General features: G+C 46.4%; 1 long non-coding RNA gene across 1 annotated transcript; it reads left to right on the top strand.

Annotated features, from left to right (window-relative positions):
• The first annotated feature begins 325 nt into the window (after positions 1–325).
• LOC109295418 lies at positions 326–16,995 on the top strand. Its single transcript, XR_002096745.1, has 3 exons — positions 326–339; positions 8,997–9,002; positions 16,923–16,995. It is a non-coding gene; the product is annotated as an uncharacterized LOC109295418 (long non-coding RNA).
• Positions 16,996–19,825: the final 2,830 nt, after the last annotated feature.

Below are 19,825 nucleotides of genomic sequence, written 5' to 3'. Positions count from 1 at the left end.
CTTTAGTCCTGGCCAGTACTAGTTTCCTCCCTTGCTAAATGTAGCCACCATCCACCCAAATCAGTCATTTGCCAGACCAAGATCTGCAGTGCTTTGAAGCCAGATGGCAATAATTGACATGCCTCCAGAATGATTTGTAGCATTTAGAAGAACTGCGTAGCTCTAGCGTAACTATTTAGAGCTGTTTCTTTCTGAGAAATGGAAAGATTAGTGGAAAATAGTATGAACAGTCACAATGGCAGAAAGGCACCTTTATATTGGTATTCAGTCCATGAATGAATGCTTGTCCAGTATAAAGTGCCTTTATGCTAATATAACTTGAGTCCAGGGCCAGGGGGTGTACTGGTTTGTGTCCGTATGGGCAAAACACTACTGTTTATGACCTCAGTGACACATAGAAGCCACAAGTGAGATCTTGGTCCCATTGTGCCAGGCAGCCTAGGTACATCTACTAAAAGACTGCACCAAAGAGCTTCCAAACTATATGGGCAAGGGAGGTAAAAGGTACCAGAGGAAGACAGGTATGAATGACTTACCAAACCACACATGATAAATGACAAGGTCTGGGACTAGAACTAATGTGGCACAGTGTATAGTTATGCCTCACTTTCTGAAGGATAACTCCCACAGCATGCAGTGATGTGCACAAGTGTAAGACTCTGCCTACTCTACTTCTACTATGGTTATAGGCAATGTATGTGGCAGCAAATGTGTCATGTATCTGCATCCCAAGCTGTTGATCCAAGCAAAGGTGGGAGCAAGACCTTCAATGCTTTGTTCTCTGAAGCACTTGCTCATATTGATATCGCACAGAGATCTGTAAGTGTGGGAGCAAGACATTAAACAGAGCCTGGGCTCACATTTTTATTTGCACTCAGCAATCATTTAGACACCTGAATACTAGGGGCCAGGTTTCCATAAGTGTTCAGCTCCTATCATGACACTAATGAGCAGATCACCAAAAAATCACGGCATCAACTGTACTGAGCTTGTCTTGAAACAGGGAACACTTATTTCAATGCCTAAATGGGAACGGAGCTCTTTTGGGAAGTCTTTTTTGAATGTGGATAAAAACCTGACTCATACATGTGTAAAAGGACAGATTCTGGTCTCATTGGTGCCAGTGTACTCCAGTTGACTTCCAGTATATTTACAGTGATATAACTGAGATCAGATCATTGCTTTGTATTGCTCATGACCTCTGTAGAAACTAGTCTTTGTCTGTGTCGTGTTGAAAGCTAACTACTTTTGGGGGACTGCATCCCTTGCCTTTCCTTCACAATCTGATTCTAGCTTTATACATTTGACAAAATAACATTAAATCATCATGGAAATGCACTTGCTCTTGTGGGCTGGCAGTGGACATCACTTAAATAAGCAATTGGCTTTCATTGTTCATTAGGTGTTATTTACCATCGGGTCTCTGCATCGGCAGCCCAAGATTTTTGATTCTTTGTTAACAAGCTCAGGGAGAAGCTCTGTATGCAGACCCTGGTGTTCAAATGTCTTTGCTCAGTGGGGCCTTTTATTACTTCCCTATCTTGCACACTTGTAATTCCAGCACGCTTCAAGAGGCAGAGATCTAGCCCATCTCCCACCGTGCTAGGGAGTGCACTGTGGACACACACCCTACTCACCTGCTCCTATTTGGTGTGTGCCAAATGCCAAAAATATCAGACAATCACTCTTGGAGCCATGTCCAGAACCACTCTCATACTCTCTGTCTTGAGCATGCTTGCCGGTACATGCCCAGGGCCATTCTAATAGCAGCTATGGTATTTTCAGTGTTAGCCATGCATAGAAAGGGAGCTAATAGGTAGGGTGTGTTTTCATGGCACTTCTCCCTGCCACAGTTGGAAGCAATGCGGGCTTGCCTTTGGTGCTGATTTTTGTCTGACCTTGTTGCAGCACATGCAGCTACACAACTTGTGGCTTTGTTTTCCCTGTCCTGAACCTTTCCATTTCTCAGGTGCATACCTTGACTGGAGAATGGGCTGGCACAGTATTACAAAGCAGGTAAAGGGAAGAAGACCCCTCCAGCACTTATAACTCTCACCTACTTATCCTCATAGTCCATTCTCCATCTTGTACAATGGGGATAATAGCTCTGCATCACCTGACAGGTGTGTCCTGAGGACAAGAACACTTGAGATTATGAAGTATTTTGTTACTATGATAATAGGAGCCACCGAGCGTGACAGTGTCACCCACACAGTTTCATTGTAAAGACTTGCATTTTGTGCTTATCTAAAAATAAAATGTGTCCCATCTGACAGCTGATGCTGCTTCTGTGTGCATGGAAAGTCGGGGCAAGATCCTGCCCCAGTGAAGTCAAAGAAAGCTTTGCTTCCATCTTCAAAAGATCTCACCAATTGCATGCACTCAGCTGAGCGCAGGTGGCAAAAAAGGAGATTGCTACACTCATTGCTCCTCAGCAAGCTTGTGAGGGGCATGACCCACTTGGATGGAGGCAGTCAAGACTTGACCCCAAAGGGTCACAGCCCAGGGGATCAGGAACAGACAAGGTCAGGAGGATAAGGTCTGGAAAGGACCAAAACACAGGGAATCAGCCTAGGCAGAACCACAAGGCAGAGAGGTCAGGAACAGGAAGCAGAGGTCCAGACCAGAGTCACCGGCCAGGAGGTCCAGGGCAGTACCTGGGCAGGACCAGGATATGGCCAGTCACCAAACTAAGCCACTACCAGGCGCCAGCTGTTAGAAGACAGGGGTTTAAGCTGGAGTCAAGCATGGGCAGGAGTGGGAGCAAAGGAGAACAGCAAGGAGTTAGCAAGGCAGTTTGGAGCAAAAGAGATCCAGAAAGAGGTCTGGAGCATGAGATCAACAGGCAGAAACCAGGAAACCAGCCAGCAGGACCCAGAGCACTACAAATAAAGAGGCAGTAAACAGGGACTAGGGAACTAAAAAGAGAACTATCCACCCAAGACTAAACAAGAAGGCGTAGCTCATGCTAGGCACTGAACAAGCTGCTTCAGGCAGACATACCCATGCAGGGAAGTGGAGACAGCTGGGGTACTTAGGCTCTGGTAGTCAAGACCACGCAGGAAACCAGGGCCAGCTGGGGACAATCCAGGCTGTCCTGGCTCCTGACACAGCTGTCACATTAGGCATTACTGACCTGAGTCCATATTTCACCTCCAGCTGCTGGGGCTACGCTAGCTGCTGCGGGAGCCTTCCTTAGCACTTGCCTCTTGCACTGGCTGTTTTCACACACACTGCTGGGGAAAGCCTGGCCCTGCCTCCAACCCCAAAGACACAGCTGAGTTGCTTAAAGGCTGAGAATGTATCAACAAGGAGCCTAGCATATCTCTGCCTTTGCAAACTTCAGCCCCTGCCTGCACAGATGCAGAAGTACTGAGCATAAGTGTAAGAGCTGAGGGTTTAGCCAAAAGTGCTCTGTTTTGATGAGGAGGGAAGCTTCCCTTGGCTTCAATGAGAGGAGGATTGTGCCCTGTCTGTTGGTGGTGTTCATAATGAACCTGTTGCTGTGGGCAAAGGATGGATGGGCACATTGTTCCTTGTCTGCTTGTTCCTGGAAACTTTAATGCTCCATAGGTCTTTATGGTTATTAGTGTTGCACTAGTGCCTGCAGGCCCCTTTGTGCCGAGTGCTGTATTGTCCATCGTGAGGCACCTGGTGCCCACAGAGCTCATGTAAAGGGCTCAATGCAACCTTCTGCCCTCCTCCAGACAGCGTGCTACATGCAGGCTTTGCTAACAGTCTGGTAGCTTATGCAGGAGCGGTTTGTGCTTTTCAAAGGCCGGGGGCCCCAACTTTAGATCCTCATGAGTTGCCCATGGACATTGCTCCATGTTTACAAAGACTGGGGAAAGAAATAGTGGTACAGAAAAGAGCTGACTTGTCCAGCTGACAAAGCAAGTCAGAAGCAAATGCAGGAAGAAGCCTGGGTCTCCTGACTCCTTGTCCAGTGCACTGGACCATGCCATGCCACCTCTCTCGGGGCAAAAAGCACTGGTGGGGGCCTTTCCTTTCTAGCCAAGCGGGTGTTCCTGTGTAAGTACAGATCTAGACATCTTGGTGCTATTTAAATATTTAGAGCAGGCCAGGGTAAAAAAGATTGAAGCATGAATTATTCACAGCTTTACTTTTTTATCTTGGCAACAGCAGCTGTATTTAGCATGGAGGATTCCTCTAGCACAGCTCTGGGGAGGGGGTCGTCTTTCTCGAGAACTCGGTATGGGAAGCCATTGTTCACACGGAGACGCTCCACCACCTCAATAGTGCAGCAGGCACCTAGTACCAGTTGCTGTCTATCCTGCTGTGCAGACAATAGGTTTAAAATGGAGCGGCTGGAATGTAACCAGCTTGGCCTCTGCAGTCTTTCTGTTAGAAACAGGCAAGAGATTGCTTTATTTTACCCGGTAGGGGAAAAATTTCCTTGCGGGGAGGCTTGAGAGGGGCAGGTGATACTTGAGTAGGACCTAATCCTGCAGCCTGCCAGAGGGGGCTAAGTACAAGAGTCAGGTCTCAGGTTCTTCTCCCGATTAGGAGAACAACCTGGATTAGGCAATTCTCAGATGCTGCTTTGCTGCTCGAAATCTCTTGCTTAAAGTTCCCACTGGTCCCAGAATGCATTGGTCATCATGAACCACAAATGGCTCCAGAACCTGCTTTGAATGCCCCATCTCATAAGTAAGTTCCCATGGGAGTAGCACAGGTGGGAATTTGGAGGGCTGCAGAAGGCAGCACATCTGTGTAGGAACAAGGCCCCTGCAATTAGATCAAGCTGCTTTCAGTAACTTGCCCACACCCTCTCACCCCTTCCTCCCCTTGTACTACCTATGCAGCTCTCTCTGAGGAAGCTGTGCCACATACTAACTTGCAATCGCTTAACAGAAGTTTTAGAGACCTCCCCTCTGTGCATCAGGCCAACCTAGTGCTACTTGGAAAAGCTGTCAGGACCCCAGCAGGAGATGGGGGTTGCAAATAAAAAGGGGGGGAAAAACCATTCAGAAGCTTGGAAGTCCTAAATCTTTTAGCAAAAGAACTAGAAAAAATTGCCATCATGAAGCAGATGGAAAAACAGCAGTTTTAATATTAAACGTTGGTGTGGCTCAGGGTTGGAGCAGCATCTTTGTCTGCAAAAGCTGCTCAACAGTTAGAGGTGCTGTCTAAAGCACCAGATGGAGATGCGGCTATGTACATAGGATGGGATGTTGACTAAGTCCCAGCTGTGACAGCCTGTAGCACTTGCACTAGAGCTCTTTGCAAGCAGAGCCATTCTCCCTTATTGCTAATGCTGGTCTCACCCTCACAGGAGCATAACAAGGGCCAGAAGCATTACTTTGCCAAGGTAGGCTTAATGCAGGGGCAGAGAGCTGGTTATACCTGCCTGATTTGCTAGGCTGACCCAGCCACAGCTTAAATTAGGGCTGCCTAGGGACTGCTCTAACTTTTATGCTAGCTGGCGCTCATCCCTGTATGAACTGCCAGAATATACTTGTACTATACCTCACCGCAGACATGCTCCCTCTGCCACTTGGCACTGGAGGGAGCCTATTACACCCATGTGTAGCAGCTGGAAATGCCCTTATGCTGGCAGGGAATTCTTTGCTGGGCAGTCTGGACCAGGTTGCACCATTTTGCATTGCTGTAGTGGGAGCAATGAATCTGGCCTTGGGTGACTTGCCAGAGGTCAAAGAGGGAGTCTGTGTCAGAGCTGTGAACTGAACTCAACTTCCATGAGTATCAGCTCCCTAGTGATTTTTACCTGCAGGACTGATCAGCGATAGTTACTAGAGCGCAGCACTTCCCAGAATCAGGCCAGTCTCCTCTCTCCTTTCTAGCCCTTTGAACTGAACTCATCTTCCCGTGGTAGCGGTATGCTGTGATTTGCATGGCTGTTGAGAAGTATTAAATGGCTCTGCACACTCAGCACATTTGTGCATTCACTCAGGCACATGCCTGAATTGATAAAGTAATCCTGTTCCAGATAGAAAACTCAAACACTGGTGCAAAGATGAATAGCACCAGTTCTTCCAAGCACATTCATCTCACAGTGCCCAGCTCAGGATGCAATCAAAGTGCCTTGTCTCATGTGTCATCACTGACTTGCAATCAGCTAAGTGTCATCTCTTGAAAAAGCTAAAAATACCCTTTGATATGCAAAGGTGACTCCTCCCTTTTCTGTCTGTCCCAGTAATTATTTGGTTCCATCACTGTCATGATGAGTACCTTCAAACTACTTACCCCGAGGAAGGAGGGCAGTAGCATCCCTATTATACAGCAGAAACCAGTATCCTTAAGTCCATTCTCTTGGCTTACTGCCCTAACCACTAAGATACAGAGTCATGCATCACCTTGCTTGCTTTCCTCCTGGCCTCGTAAATCCAGCATTTCTTTCTGCACCGTGGCAAAGCTTCTGCAGGAAGGATGCAGGGAACCAGTCTCCTGGGACATGGGAGAGGTGGATCTGAATCCCCTCCAGCTGAGGAGAGCATTGCCTCCAGGCCTTCCCTATCCTGTGCGAGAGCTCGGACCAGTGTATAGCTGCACATGCTACAAAAAGCAGATAGCCTGACACGGGTTTTCAGAGTGGTGAACTTTGCTTGTCTTGAACTAGTCTTTCAAAGAGACATCTCCCCTGAGGAGCGGGGCTCGGAGTCTGGGTCCCAACTGGGCAGAGATGCCTGTATGCAGCCCAGAGGATCTGGAGCTCGTGTGGCTGAAGGGCTGAAGTTCAGACACATTGTGTGCTTGCTCTTGGCTGGCTCCAGGTAGCTCCCTGATCAGCGTGGATCACACCTCTATGGCACCTCACTCTGACTAGGAAGCCTGGGTGCTTAACTCCAGCACCAAAGTACCTTAACTTAGCTATTGCAGTGCCTAATTTGCAGGGTGAGAGCTAATAAGGGTTAGGAGCCTAAGTATCTTACCTTATGCTCTGCTGATTCTTTCTCCCTCCCTCCCTCCTGTCCTGGCAGGGGGAGGCTTCTGCTTCAAAGGGACAAGTTTGAAAATAATGAACCAATACTACCGTATAAAATTAAGAGGAGGGAGGACTTGACACACATTAGCAATAACTGTTTCATGTGTTCACCCTATCCCATGATAAGTGGAAGCTAAACTACAGCAGCTAAATTGTTACTTACCATGGGATACAACAGAGGCCTGAAACAGTTAAAACCATCAGTTGGGGTCTGATCTGTCCCTTTGCTTTTAACTCAGTATATGTTCATCAGGTGCTTTGGCTTCTACTGTAAAGTGCCTTTAAAATCACATTAGAAGAAATGCAACAGAGGCACCAATTAATACCGGGCAAGGTACTGATAACTTTAGTTATGCTGAACAGTGCCTTTGTCCACAAGAAGGCCATTGAAGGTAATGGAGTCACATTTTTCAAAGCACCTAACTGATTTAGGAACCTAAATTCCCTTAAGTCAGACAGAATGCTCATTATTTTTTTCAGGCAGTATTAATGATATCTTCACATCATTACTGAAACAAATATACCTGCAGATGCTTACTAGAAGCACAGCATCAAAACTAATGTCATTTAAAGAGGGATGGGGTAAAAAAGATCACAGCCTTTAAAATATTTATCTGTAGATAATAGAAAACCACTTCTGCTGGGATTAGGATCATTTCTCAAGTTTGCCACGTGCTGTTTTTTGCTCCCAGGACTCGCACGTCCAGTGTGGGACAATGCACTGCAGAGGCGACAAGTTACTGCAGCTGAATAGAGAGATGTCCACAGTACCCAGAAGTCTAGTGCTTGGATGGGAGGGGAGCAAGCAATAAGAAAATTGCTCCTCTGGGCACCTCTGTAATAAAAACTGTTTTCTGTGTGTGGGTGGCAAGTATTTATTAGGTTTTTTTGGAGGATACCTGTTTATTTAAAACCTATATACAGTTCTATGGTGCTGCTGCTGTCTTCTCAGTGGGGCGGATGACCATGCTTATATGATAATGCTGGAAATAAAGTGTGTGTGAGGGGGAACATCTCAGGTTTTGCTGGAGATATTTGCTCTGTCTTTTTTGCATCATCTCTGACATGGTGACCTCTGCTGGTCTGATCATTTCAGTAGCAACTACTTTAGCTGTCTGCAATGCAGGAAGAAATGGAGAGAGGAAAACAACTTCTAGCATGAGACACCTGCTTCTCTCTGACACCTGTTCAAGGTGACCTGGTGGGGAGGGCAGCCTGTTGCCAACATGAATAGAGAGTCAGAAAATTCTGGTCGGTCTCTGAAGCTGCCTCAAAGACTGGGCTGGAGTGGATATGTGGATTTTGGCTGGTTTGGGAAGCTCAGAGCTGATCCTCAAGTCTATAGGGCTCCAGTACTGCTCAGAATCTGTATTGGTTTAACAGTGGCTTCCTTCCCCCCACCACCATGCTTAATCTCCCATTTTATCACCAAAATAAGGGTCAGATCTTCAAAAGAAGCCAGCATTTTCTATTGTCATAGTTAGGAGCAGACTTTAAAAAAACCACAGTGCTCACCCTCTACCCTCTGTGCTGAGCTTGTGGGAAAAGCTGGGCCTTAAATCCTTGTGGGAATCCTTGATCATTCTGGCCGGAGCGTACCTTGCCTTGGAGAAGGGAGGACTTAACTGTTATTAGTACAGAGGAGAATAGTCAGGCTATTGGACCCTGGATAAAACAATGTACCTCGCCTCAAAATGAAGTCAGCCAGAACTCATGGCTATTAGACTTAGCCTCAGAAACAGATACAGGCTGGATGTTTTTAGGGATCGGTATCTTGTTAGCTTGGACACTCCTCTAGGAAGGCAGATGGCCTGGGTTTGAGGCCTCTCTCAACCAGAGGGGGTTTGAACTTGGTGTCTCTTTCTTCCCTGCATGGTACTCAAACCACCACATCAGACTGCTGTCTTGCAGCCCCTTAGGGCCTCCAGCTCCCCAAGCAGACCGGAGAAGGGTCTTCGTGGTGTCCGACCTGTGGCTTGGTTGCTAGCGCGTCATGCTGAGAAGTCGGAGCACTCCAGGTTCAGACCAGTTTGGGGTAGGTTGAAAACCCCAAACCCATAGCTTCCCAGCCACAACCCCCATCTTGATCTCCTTCTGGCCCCACATATCTCTTGCTAATGGCTGTCCAAAGGAGTGCTGGAGAAGAGACAGGGCAGTGAGGCCCAGTAATAGTTGCTGTCCTGACTTCAGACTCACATAGTTGGCTGCCTCCAGCTGCTTGCTATGTGAGCTACCTCTGGAGAGCAACATGCAAATCCAATCCTGATCCCTGAGTATTAACTGGATATAAAATACACTTGGGTAGATGTTTGTGTGTCCATGTCCACAATGTGTCACCACTCAGTCTCCCTAAGTCCTGGCTGGGTCTCGTCAGAAGATGACTGGACCTACATATATGTAGAGTTTATGTGCTGAACACCCCATGTGAACAGAGGGAAGCATGCTGTGACTATGAAAGCCACCTCTGGTCCCTACCTGGAACATAACACTTGTCCCCAGAGCCAGCATCCAGGAGCTGTTTACGCCTCTGCTTGAAAAGGTGGTAAAATTGCCCACAATGCATGGGACCAACTGGGCAAGGTGGAACGAGGGGGAAGCCATCCCTTCTCAGCTCTTGAATCCAATATGGCTTAAACACCTGTGCTCTAGGAGGTGCCGTGCATGGCCTCCCAGCTGCCAGAGGGATGAAGCAAGTTCTGCTCCCTGCTGTGACCCCTGCCCCTTTGTAGCCTGGGGACATGTCCAGGCTGTTCAGTGTTGCAGCAGTTGGGCAGACCCTCCAGCAGTCAGTGGAGCTGCAGTGATTTGCAACGGCTTAGCATCTACCCAGGCCACTGACTGGAGCTAAGGCTGGAGATCAGGTGAGGATGTGGGCCCATTCGCTCCAGCGGAGCATCACTGATTTATACCAGCTGAGAATTTGGCTCATGAACTCCAGTGCAGCCATATTCTTTTACACCAGCTGGGGATCTGGCCCTCTGTGCTCTTCTTGGCTGCTGCATTTATTTAGTGCCAGCAGGAGGTACAGGGAGATATTTAACAACCTGGAAGAAGCGTTTTATTTGTGTGTTGAGTTTATTTGCTTTCTCTGGCAGGAGGAGAATTAAAATTTGGGTTTAAATCTGCAGTGCCTGTCTCTGCTTAAGAGAGAGCAAAGCATTACGACACAGGGAGTTAGAGGCTGCTGCTACAGGAGCATGCAGGCAAATGGAGCAGCTATTACAGATCAGCAACACATCAGCTACAGCTCTGGGCATTAGACCCAGGCGGTCAGATCCAGGAGAGGATGTGAACCATACAACAGGGTGAATGTTCCTCAACACATGTTCCCAGCCCTCGGTGACTGGTGGGGGGGGGGAAGGAGGAGAGGACTTCTGATCAGGAGACCCTTCGCTGACTTGTGATGGTGTCTGGATGATGCCCAGATCCTGAGCTGGAATAAACCATCATCAAACCACTGGGGAAATGCCAAATTACATCAGCTCAGGCATTCCTCCTCCTGACTCCAGTGGCATTTTGCATGAAAGCTCTGGGATTTACACCTATTTGGTAGGATGAGAAACATCAATTGAGCTGCCAGGGGAAAAAAAACCCTTTTGGGACTGATGACTAGTCCACTATTGACAGCTGATCTACTATGTGATGACGAAGGAAGCAAAAAATCTCACACTGTGCCTCAGTTTCCCTATGCATGAGAGGGGTATCAAGGATGCGATACATACCTCTTGGAGTAGGGCTAATCAGATTAAGGTCTGCACAGCACTTGTCATAATTCTTGAGGCTAGGAAGTCATTTTATTTTAGCACTTCTGCCTTTTGCCCTTTCTTTCTTTAAGCAGAAGAACAAGATGAACAGGACTTGGGAGTGAGGGAAGTCACCTGAGCGGAGCTGGAGCTTTGTGTGATGACTCTGATTCTCAATGCGGCTCAACAGTTCGTGCCAGCTTTGGCTCTGCTGCGGGATTGGAGCTCCCCAGCTTTCCAGCACAAGTGAGGTGAGCGTCAGCCTCCCGAGACGCAAAGGTCAGGGACTGCTTCACAGCAGTAGCAACTTGTAGGGATCAGGGAATACAAATGTTATCTGGAACTAGACTAGCAGCACCACGGATTTTGCAGAATATAAAGGACATATTTGCAAATGACAAAAACGGCACAATAGCTGGGGCTCTTGTAAGGAGCAATAAGAAGGGTGTTAATTATGCAAAATCACTTAATCCTGGAGGCACATCCTAATGAAGGACCAGATTGTGAGCTGCTTAGTGCCTCTGGTGAACAGTTACTCACCCGGATAGTCCCATGTGAGTCAACACTGAGCATCCTCCACAAGCCATAACAGTTAACGATGCACAGGCTTTGAGTAGGGTACTTGGGCTTCACTGATAATGTGTCATCTGACCCAGCAAGGATGGGGGTTGTGCGTGGCAGTGAAGGCTGGTGAAGATAAACAGAAGAGTATATTTCTAGCTGACAAAGCACCCTTCCTCCTCGGTCACGGCAGATTATTAGCAGAATTTATCCCCCTCGCTCTCTCAGATAATGCAACAACACGCATTCAGCAACTACCACTACAACAGAATTGCAAATGGGCTTGATGACAAGTGGCCAAATCTCTCCTGTGCTCATGCTCACAAATCTGTTGATACCAAACATAGCACAGAAAGGACAAACTGCTGCCAGGGAGTCACTCAGAGGGATTTCACTGGGGTTTCTCACAAGGCAGTAAAAACCACCTGCTCTCACTGAGCTGGTCCTGTGAACCCAATTTTAATTAGCATGATTTTGGCAACACAAAGAACCTGAGTGTCAAAAAAATCTAGAAGTAGAAGCAGCCAGGGCAAACTTCTGCCTCATGAGGAGCCTCTTTGGAACCAATTAGTTTAGTTGCAACTGCATTAATCTAATGATGAGTTCAAGCTTACCATATTTTCCTGCATGCAACTTGCACTTTTTCTCCAAAGCTACCTACTGGAAATTACAGTGCACTTCGTATGTGAGAAAGTGGTAGGCTCAGGTTCTGCTCCTTACTGGAAAAAAGTAAAGTAAAAGGTACAACAATCCACTACTACACTCAGTTACAAAAGAAAGATCTTTTCCCCTCTCCTTTCTGCCTGTCCAAAGCAAGGTGTGGGGCATGTTGCAGCCCCAAAAAACATGGCACTAACCGGATGAATGTTTCAAGCTGTTGGTCACTATTTTCAAGGCACTCCTTAGCTTGGTCCCAGGTAATCTAAGGGTATCTAAAGCTGCAGGATGAAGATTGTGGGTTACAACTTCTCTCCCCAGTTACAGCAATGATTTCCACATTCCCCCCCTCCCATCATGAAGCTAAAGATCAGCTGTGCAACTTCACTCCCCAGTCACAACAATGATTTCCCTGCCTGACATCACAAAACTAAAGTTTAGCTGTGCAGAAAGCAAGTTTCTTGAGTACCAGGCTGAGAGCCTGGGATAACCTGAGGACTGCCGTAGACCTCGCTGGCTGCCTGCTGCCAGGTGGGGCTGAGCATGGCAGTTCTTCAGCTTCTCTACTGTAAATGCATCAGAGCCTTTAAAAAGAAACCAAGCAAACCCAGGAGCACAAAGCTCTCCACTGCTTACTTAGGGGGCTCCCTTGCAAGCCAGCCTGAATCTCACAGGGCAGGCGAGACTCGTGCCGCTTAATTTGCTCATGAATGTGCTCTGATGCTATGTTCAGCCAAAGCAGATTTCTTAGATCTGTTGTGGGATCTGCAGAAAGGAAATGTTCCCAATGACGGTTCCAGGAAAACCATTTCTTCATCCAAGCCTGCTCCACATTTAGGGCAAGATTGCCAGAAAGGTCTGGGCGAATGCCCAGGCATGTGTGTCCCCAGCTCAATACACCTTTGTCCAAGGCAGAAAGCTGCCTCTGCTCTACAGACATATCTCCCATCTCCAGTAACAGGGCAGAGGAGGATGGATCATTGGCTCCTTCACAGTCCTACTTGCTAGCCAGCAGAGTAGGACCACTGTGAGAATGGAGAAATGAATGACATCTTTCAGGACTGCAGTGAATTATTTGTCTTTTCAGTAGCCAGTAGGGAGGGGGAAGGCAGGTATTATAGGCCTCTGACTCTTTTCTTGGGTTCCTTCTGGGGCAGAGATTTCCCCCTTCCATAGATACTCAGTCTTGCTGCCTCACCCTTTACATGTTAGGCAATGAATTGCTGTACAGTTTGCAGATCCAAGAAATCATCTGCTTTCATGGGGAGAGACTAGGGCCAGTGGGTTCATATTTGTTCATTTATAGCCTGTTTCAAACATGCCGAGCTCCAAAAGGCTTTACAGAGTTAAATAATACAAGAAGGCTGTGTGCAATAGCCATCCAAGTAAACAGTTCTGCTAAAAGAGCTTGGGGTGAATATATTAAAGCATTTTTTCATCAGGGCAATTAAATGGGACAGGAGCAAAATTAGAAGGGAGGGGCAATGTTTTAAGATGAGGGATACAATTTTCAAAAGCATCTAACTGACCTGAGAGGCAAAGCTCTGGTTGTTCTCTTTTTTTCTTTCCAGAAGTGATTTAGGCACTTTGACCCAGATCTTCAAATGTGTTTAGCTGTTTAACTCCCACTGAAATCACTGCCTCAGACATCTCTATGTCTTAGGCTCCTAAATATCTTTTAGGGAAGTGGGCTTTGAAAGATAAAGAGAAGTAGCACTCAGGGACATGGATAATGCCAAAGTTACAGATAATGGAGTCAAATGAGAGGTTGGAGCTGAGAAGCTGTGATGTTTCCAGTTTTTGATCAAGAGAAAGATTTCTACCTTCTGGAAACCCCTAGGTCCAAGCTTGGCTGTGCTCTGGTGTGCTTTGTGAAGCCAAATGTGCCCTTGTCCATGATGCTGCAAGGACAATGATGTTCCATTGTCCTTTGTACATGCAAGGGTCTGAAATAATGCACGAAGGTTTGGTAACATTGCCCCCATTTCTACACCAAGCCAGAGTGACAGTCACACAGAGATGCCTGTTTCAAATTGGGATGGGAATGCCTGTTGCTGATGCCCAGGCTTGTGCTTTAGCTACCAGATAACATCAATATCTTATTATTTGGTCTGAAAACAGTGATTTCCTATCATCAATCTGTAATGCTGGTTACCGGTCCATTCATCCAGGTTTGCAGCCAGTTAAAGGTAGTAATGGTATTCTGTTAATGATTTTGTGGTCAAGGCGTTAGTCTGAGATTTAAGAGGTCAGCGTTTCATTCCTGACTCATCACAGGCACTCTTTGTGATCTTGGGTAAATTGCTTAGTCCTCTGCACCTCATATCCTTATCAGTAAAATGAGAATAATGCTTCCTATGTGTGGCAGCTGAAAAGTATGTCTGTGTGATAAAAGTTGCTGAAGGCTCTATGAAGATTGGACTAAGTGTTTTTCTGTATTTGTTTAGATATTAAGCTACAAGTTGTTATGAAAAGCCTAATTACAGTTTAAGATGTAGTGAGGCCTTGTATAAAGTAAGGCCTAGTAAATTTAGCAAAGCCTAGAAGTAGTAAGGCCCTGTGGCACAGTTAAAATTACCTTATCAAAGGAATGCAAGGCTTGTATTGCTATTGGCCAGTCTACGGACAGTTGAAGAAAAAGGAATCTAAGTAGTCATATGTTATCAGTGTCCTTCAGAAGCTATAAATTAGCTGAAATATCTGGAAACCATTCAGAAGGAAGATGCAGCTCTGTGAAAAGATTAGTTAGCTGTTGCCTGGATCAGTGGGCCCGTGGACCTCGAGGAGCCCAAGAACTGCATTCCAGGGTCCTTCCCGCCACCCCTCAGACAGTGTTGTTCGGGGACGCCTGACCTCGCTGAACGTTGTGGAAAGAGAAGCTTGCTGTGCATCAGGCATCGGAGGGACTGCTGATAGGTTGCCAATGCAAATTGCTTTTGTCTGTCATCGTTTGTCTTGTTATTACATGTAGTTGTGTTTTTTTTAAGTCAATAAATCTTTCTTACCTTTCTATCCCCCACCACACTTTCAATCTAAACCCTCCGCAGGCGGCTGGGACACTGTGTCTGTCTTGTCTATTTAGATGGTAAATTTTGGGGGCACGGCTTATCTCTTCTGACTGAAGGTTCTGCGAGGCATGGCTTCTCTCTTACTATGCTTTTGTACAGCACCTAGCGCTATGTGGTCCTAATTTCAGTCAGGGCCTCTGCATGCTATCATAAAAATAATAGTAAAAATAATAACAGTGGCATTGTTAAATCCAGATTGCAAGCAGTTGTGCCCTAGAATCAATATTCCTTCTGAAGCACTCCAAGGCGGCTTGTGTTGCTTTAGTATCTGATTTTTCATAATTACTTGGGCATGATTCTGAGACTGATTGCTTTGGATGTTATCCATATATATAGATATATAATTCTATTGGAAAGCAAACAGTTTGTAAGTATTTCTGTATAAATATATCCATCTCAAGGAATTTGATTTGTGAATATTCTTTGGTTGTTAGTGTACCATAGCGAGTTGTATTAAAAACAGACCTTTTGTCTCCCTGGGAGGTGGCCGCCTGCCATCGCAACCCAAGCAATGTTTGCTGCAGGGATGGTTTTAATATCTTGTTTAAAATATTTCCCGTGGGTGCCTAGTGCTGAAAAATGGTACAGGTTTCAATTGTTTCAGCTCTGCCATAGCTTTTATGGTATTGCTAGTTCATATACCTTCCTCTGAAGGATCGATCTGGGAAGAAATGACCTTCTCCTGGCAACTAGAAACAGCACTCCCTGAATTATCATATGGCAATCAGGACTCATAGTAGAGGCGTTATCTTTTTAGACCAACAAGATTTTTGCAAAAAAAAATCTTTAATTGCAAGCTTTCAGGCACAAACCCCCTTCATCAGGCACTGGAAAAAAGATTGTAAAAGTTCTGGGTAGAAATGAAAGTTCATATTTCATAGGATTTCACAGAAGGGTCAATAGATGGAAAACTCCTCTGGGCTGTCAGTTCATAGCTGGTGTGGAGCCTCTCACTTGCTAGGGAGGGTTTCTTGCATCTTTTTCTGAAGCACCAGTCTTGCATGTCTTCACTGCAAGAAGACTATGTTTTTAGCTCAGGGACAGCAACTTGCATCAAAATAACTGTGAAGACAAGGTAACCTGGGTTTAACGTGAGTTGGCAGTTCAGGTTTAAGCTATAGAGAAGCCTGGTTTTGAATCTAAATTTTTAACCCATGCTAAAACCTGATTTGCCTTGTTTTCATTACTATTAATATCTTAGATAACACACCTCTCTTTTAGTGATGACATACCCCCCAGAGAGGAGAGTGAACTAGAGCAACCATTAGTGTGATCTACAATGCAGTCTCCTGAAAGCTAAGGGAAAATTATCCTTTGAGCACTGAGTCAATCCAAGGCCAAGTCTGAACAGGGGTGATTTTTCACTCTGCATGGATATTTTGTGCAAGTTTCTAGTAACTCACTTAGTCCTGGGCTATCTGTAGGATGTGGGTGGCTTCTGTGGTTTGAAGACCGGTCCTTACACTGTTGGGATGTTGGCTGCTGTGGTTCCCCTGCTTTACCTGTGGCAGGTTAGGGGGTTATGTCTTGTGTTGTATCAGGGGCCATAGTAGTTTTATGGAGAGGTTAGATTATGGATTTGTATGGGATGCTTTGGATAGGGAAGATCCTGCCTCAGGCAGGGGGCTGGACTAGATGTGAGCTCTAGTGCAGCATTTCTCAACCCATGGGTCGTGCCTCAAAAGTGGGTCAACATACTTTAAAAGTTTGTGACTATATGAAAGGGTTGCAAACAAACTGTAAAAATGGGTCAACAAACTTTAAAAATAGATTCTCCTTTAAAGGAGAAAAATGTGGGAAATTGTGGGTTTTCCCTTGCAGGCTGGCAAAGTACCAGCACGTGAGGGGATGCTTGGGGCCCCTCCTGCCTCTCACACTGAGGGGGCTGGGGTGGAGGGCAGTGGGTTGGGAGTGAGGGGCATGGAGTTGAGACTGGCCATTGATGCTTACAGATGAGTCCTGGTACAAAAAAGGTTGAGAGCCACTGGTCTAGAGGTCCCTTCCAGCCCCACTCCTCTATAATTCTTGATTACTCTTGCTAGGAAGTCCTGCTGTAGATATGCTCAAGAACCTTAATGTCCGTGCTGAGACATCTAAGAGCTAGATCCTCAGCTGGCGTTGACTTCTGTGGGTCTGACTCTATTGAAGTGGATGTACTCCAGCCCAGGATATGGGCCTGGCTCGTTAAAATCACACTGGAGAAGGGGGTAAATGAATGAATGAATCTAATGTGGCTCTATGTGCTTCTCCCAGACAAGAAGCCATTGTTCCCAGCTGTCAAGTCTTATTCCATCAGTCATGCTCTGTTATGTAACAGGAGGGAATGTGACTGACAGATCTGGATGTGACAGGTCATAACAATGATTTTGTAGGCTGGGGGAATTCACAAGAGAGCAGATCTGATTGCAGGAACCAAGGTTAGGAAAGGAAACACATTTTAAGAGAATGTTTTACTGTCTCATCTCCTGGAGGTGGCAGGAAATGGCAGCATTTAGCTACAGTGGGATGAGCTCTGCGGAGGCACTGAAGGCAGGAGAGATTAGATGGGAGATGGACCATCCCAAGCAGGCAACAGCTTTCTGCCACAAATAACTGGGGCAGTAGGTGGCCAAAGGACCTACATCCTGGCCCCTGAGAGTTTTGCCATTGATATCCACGGACTTGGGGAGAGGTTCCTAATGCCTGATTCTCTCCTCGCTTCCTCCAGGGTTTATACCAGTGTAACCCCATGAGCTTTAGTGCAAATACCCTTGATCTACACCAATATAAGTAATAGCAGAGTCAGACCTCAAAAGCTGCAAAGAACCATGATTTTCCTTTGGATACCCATGTCCTTAGAAGCTGGCCTCTTTTATCAGAAGCATGTTGTGAGCACGTACTATTCTCTTCTTTCTGGGAAGAAGAGAGTGAGGTGATTGAAGCTTGCACCTGCCTTGGTTTCGGGCACATTCTGTCTCTCCCCCTGCTATAAGGAAAGGGCTTGGGTGTGACTCCTTTCTTGATCACCATGCTCACTTAGGCACCATCACTTAGAGGGCAGCCTTGCTTCATTCTCTTGGCTACAAAGAGTAAGAGAACACGTGTGATCCCCCCCACCCCCGGCTCTCTTTGGGAAACCCCTGCAAATTCTAGGATGCAACAACGTGGTGTGTGGTCCTGACATTGTACCAAGTAGAGTGGCACAAGAGCAATCTCAAGTTGATCCACTGCTGTGTAGCTTCACTGGACCCTGTTAGCAGAAGTCATGACCATGGAGGGAAGAGGAGACTTCTTCCCCCTTCCCACCCCAAAGTGGAAGTCTCCAGCTGCTCAGGCTGTGAGCTTAGGGATGGATTTGCTCCTTGGATTTCACCTGGGCCACAGAGCGTGCAGACCATCAGGTCAGGGATCCACTTCTTTGCTGCGTAACATGGAGTTTATTTTAAGGACCTTTTCCTTCCACTTGATTAACCCCTTTATCCAGGAGTGTAAATGCATTGTGCAGGAAACAGTCGCATTGCATTCACAAAACAGATGATCTCTCCTCCGGGCACAAGGCAGTAGCAGACACCGGGGGAACTCCAGGCTGGGATTCCTCCAGCGCTCTGGGGCTACTCTCTGCTGAATTATAAGTCCTGTCCCCCATCCCGACACCAAGTACTAGAGTCTCCAGGGGCACAGGCCTCTGCGGCTCTCTTCTCCAGCCTCAATCAGGGAAAACCTTCCTTGAGCTTAATTCTCTGCTTCCTTACACAGGTGTGACACTGATGATCCAATCTGGATCCTCTTCTTCCCAGGAGGCAGAGCCACTGAGACAGGGTTGGTTTATGGAGGCAGGTTTGGCTTGAAGCCACTCCTGTGCTTCACAAATTCTGGTCTCGTCCCCAGCGTAAGCTGTAACCAAGCGGCTGCTCCAGCTGGTTTTGCAGGTGTTTTCAGATGTTGCTTCAGTGGCTCAGCTTGGCAATAGCTACACTCTTCCCCAGCCCTTCTCTCTTCAGCCAGGGCTGTGTGAAGCATGGCATTAAAGATATTATACTGAGCCCTGTGGGACTGGATAAGCCAGCTTTGTACATTCTTTGCAATAGCCGGACTGCTGAAAAGGCCAGAATTCAGGCCATCGACTCCAGTGGAGCTGTGCGTGGTGCACATATTACATGGGAGAAAAAACAGATCCTCTTATAAGGCTTTTGAAGCCTTTAGGGTTAAGGCCATGGCTTGGTACTCATAAAACTGAGGCACAGTTCCTGAATCCCTTATAAATCATCTGAGTCATCATAGGCTAGATATTTTCTGTCTGCCTCAGTTCCCAGTTTGTAAAAACAAAGCACAAGCAACAACAAAAAAATCACTATGGGGACCTAGCAAACTTTAACTGTAATGATTACATGGGACACATACATAGAGCAATAGCATTTCCTGCAAGATGACTTGTTTTCTAAGCAATCAAAATAAGCCTAGTTCCGATTTTAGTCACCCTAGGCAGAGAAGAGGACTTGGGCATTGGGATGCACTCAAATGGACAGAAATGATAATGCAAGAGGCAAGGATTTCTTTGGGTGATATCTTTTATTGGATCAACTGTGTGGTTGGGATAGAGTTAGGCAAACTTTCAAATGCAAACCATTCTTCTTTGGGCCTGAGGAGAAAAGCAAGCACAGTGATATAGTCAACTTTAAAAAAAATAAAAGTGATGGCAAATGGGTTTGATATCAAGGAGATAATAGCATGGACCCTGGCTTTGTATATTCTGAATATGGCAAGAATGAGCAGGGAGGCAAAAAGGGATTTTGAACCCAGGTCCCCAAAGGTATTTAGGCACCTAACTCCCATTGGTGGTTTCTTTACTT

Source organism: Gavialis gangeticus, unplaced genomic scaffold, assembly GCF_001723915.1.
Source record: "Gavialis gangeticus isolate Ggan-Ray unplaced genomic scaffold, GavGan_comp1, whole genome shotgun sequence".
NCBI lineage: Eukaryota > Metazoa > Chordata > Crocodylia > Gavialidae > Gavialis > Gavialis gangeticus.
The sequence above is the reverse complement of the archived record's forward strand: the minus strand, read 5'-3'. Positions and strand labels throughout refer to the sequence as shown.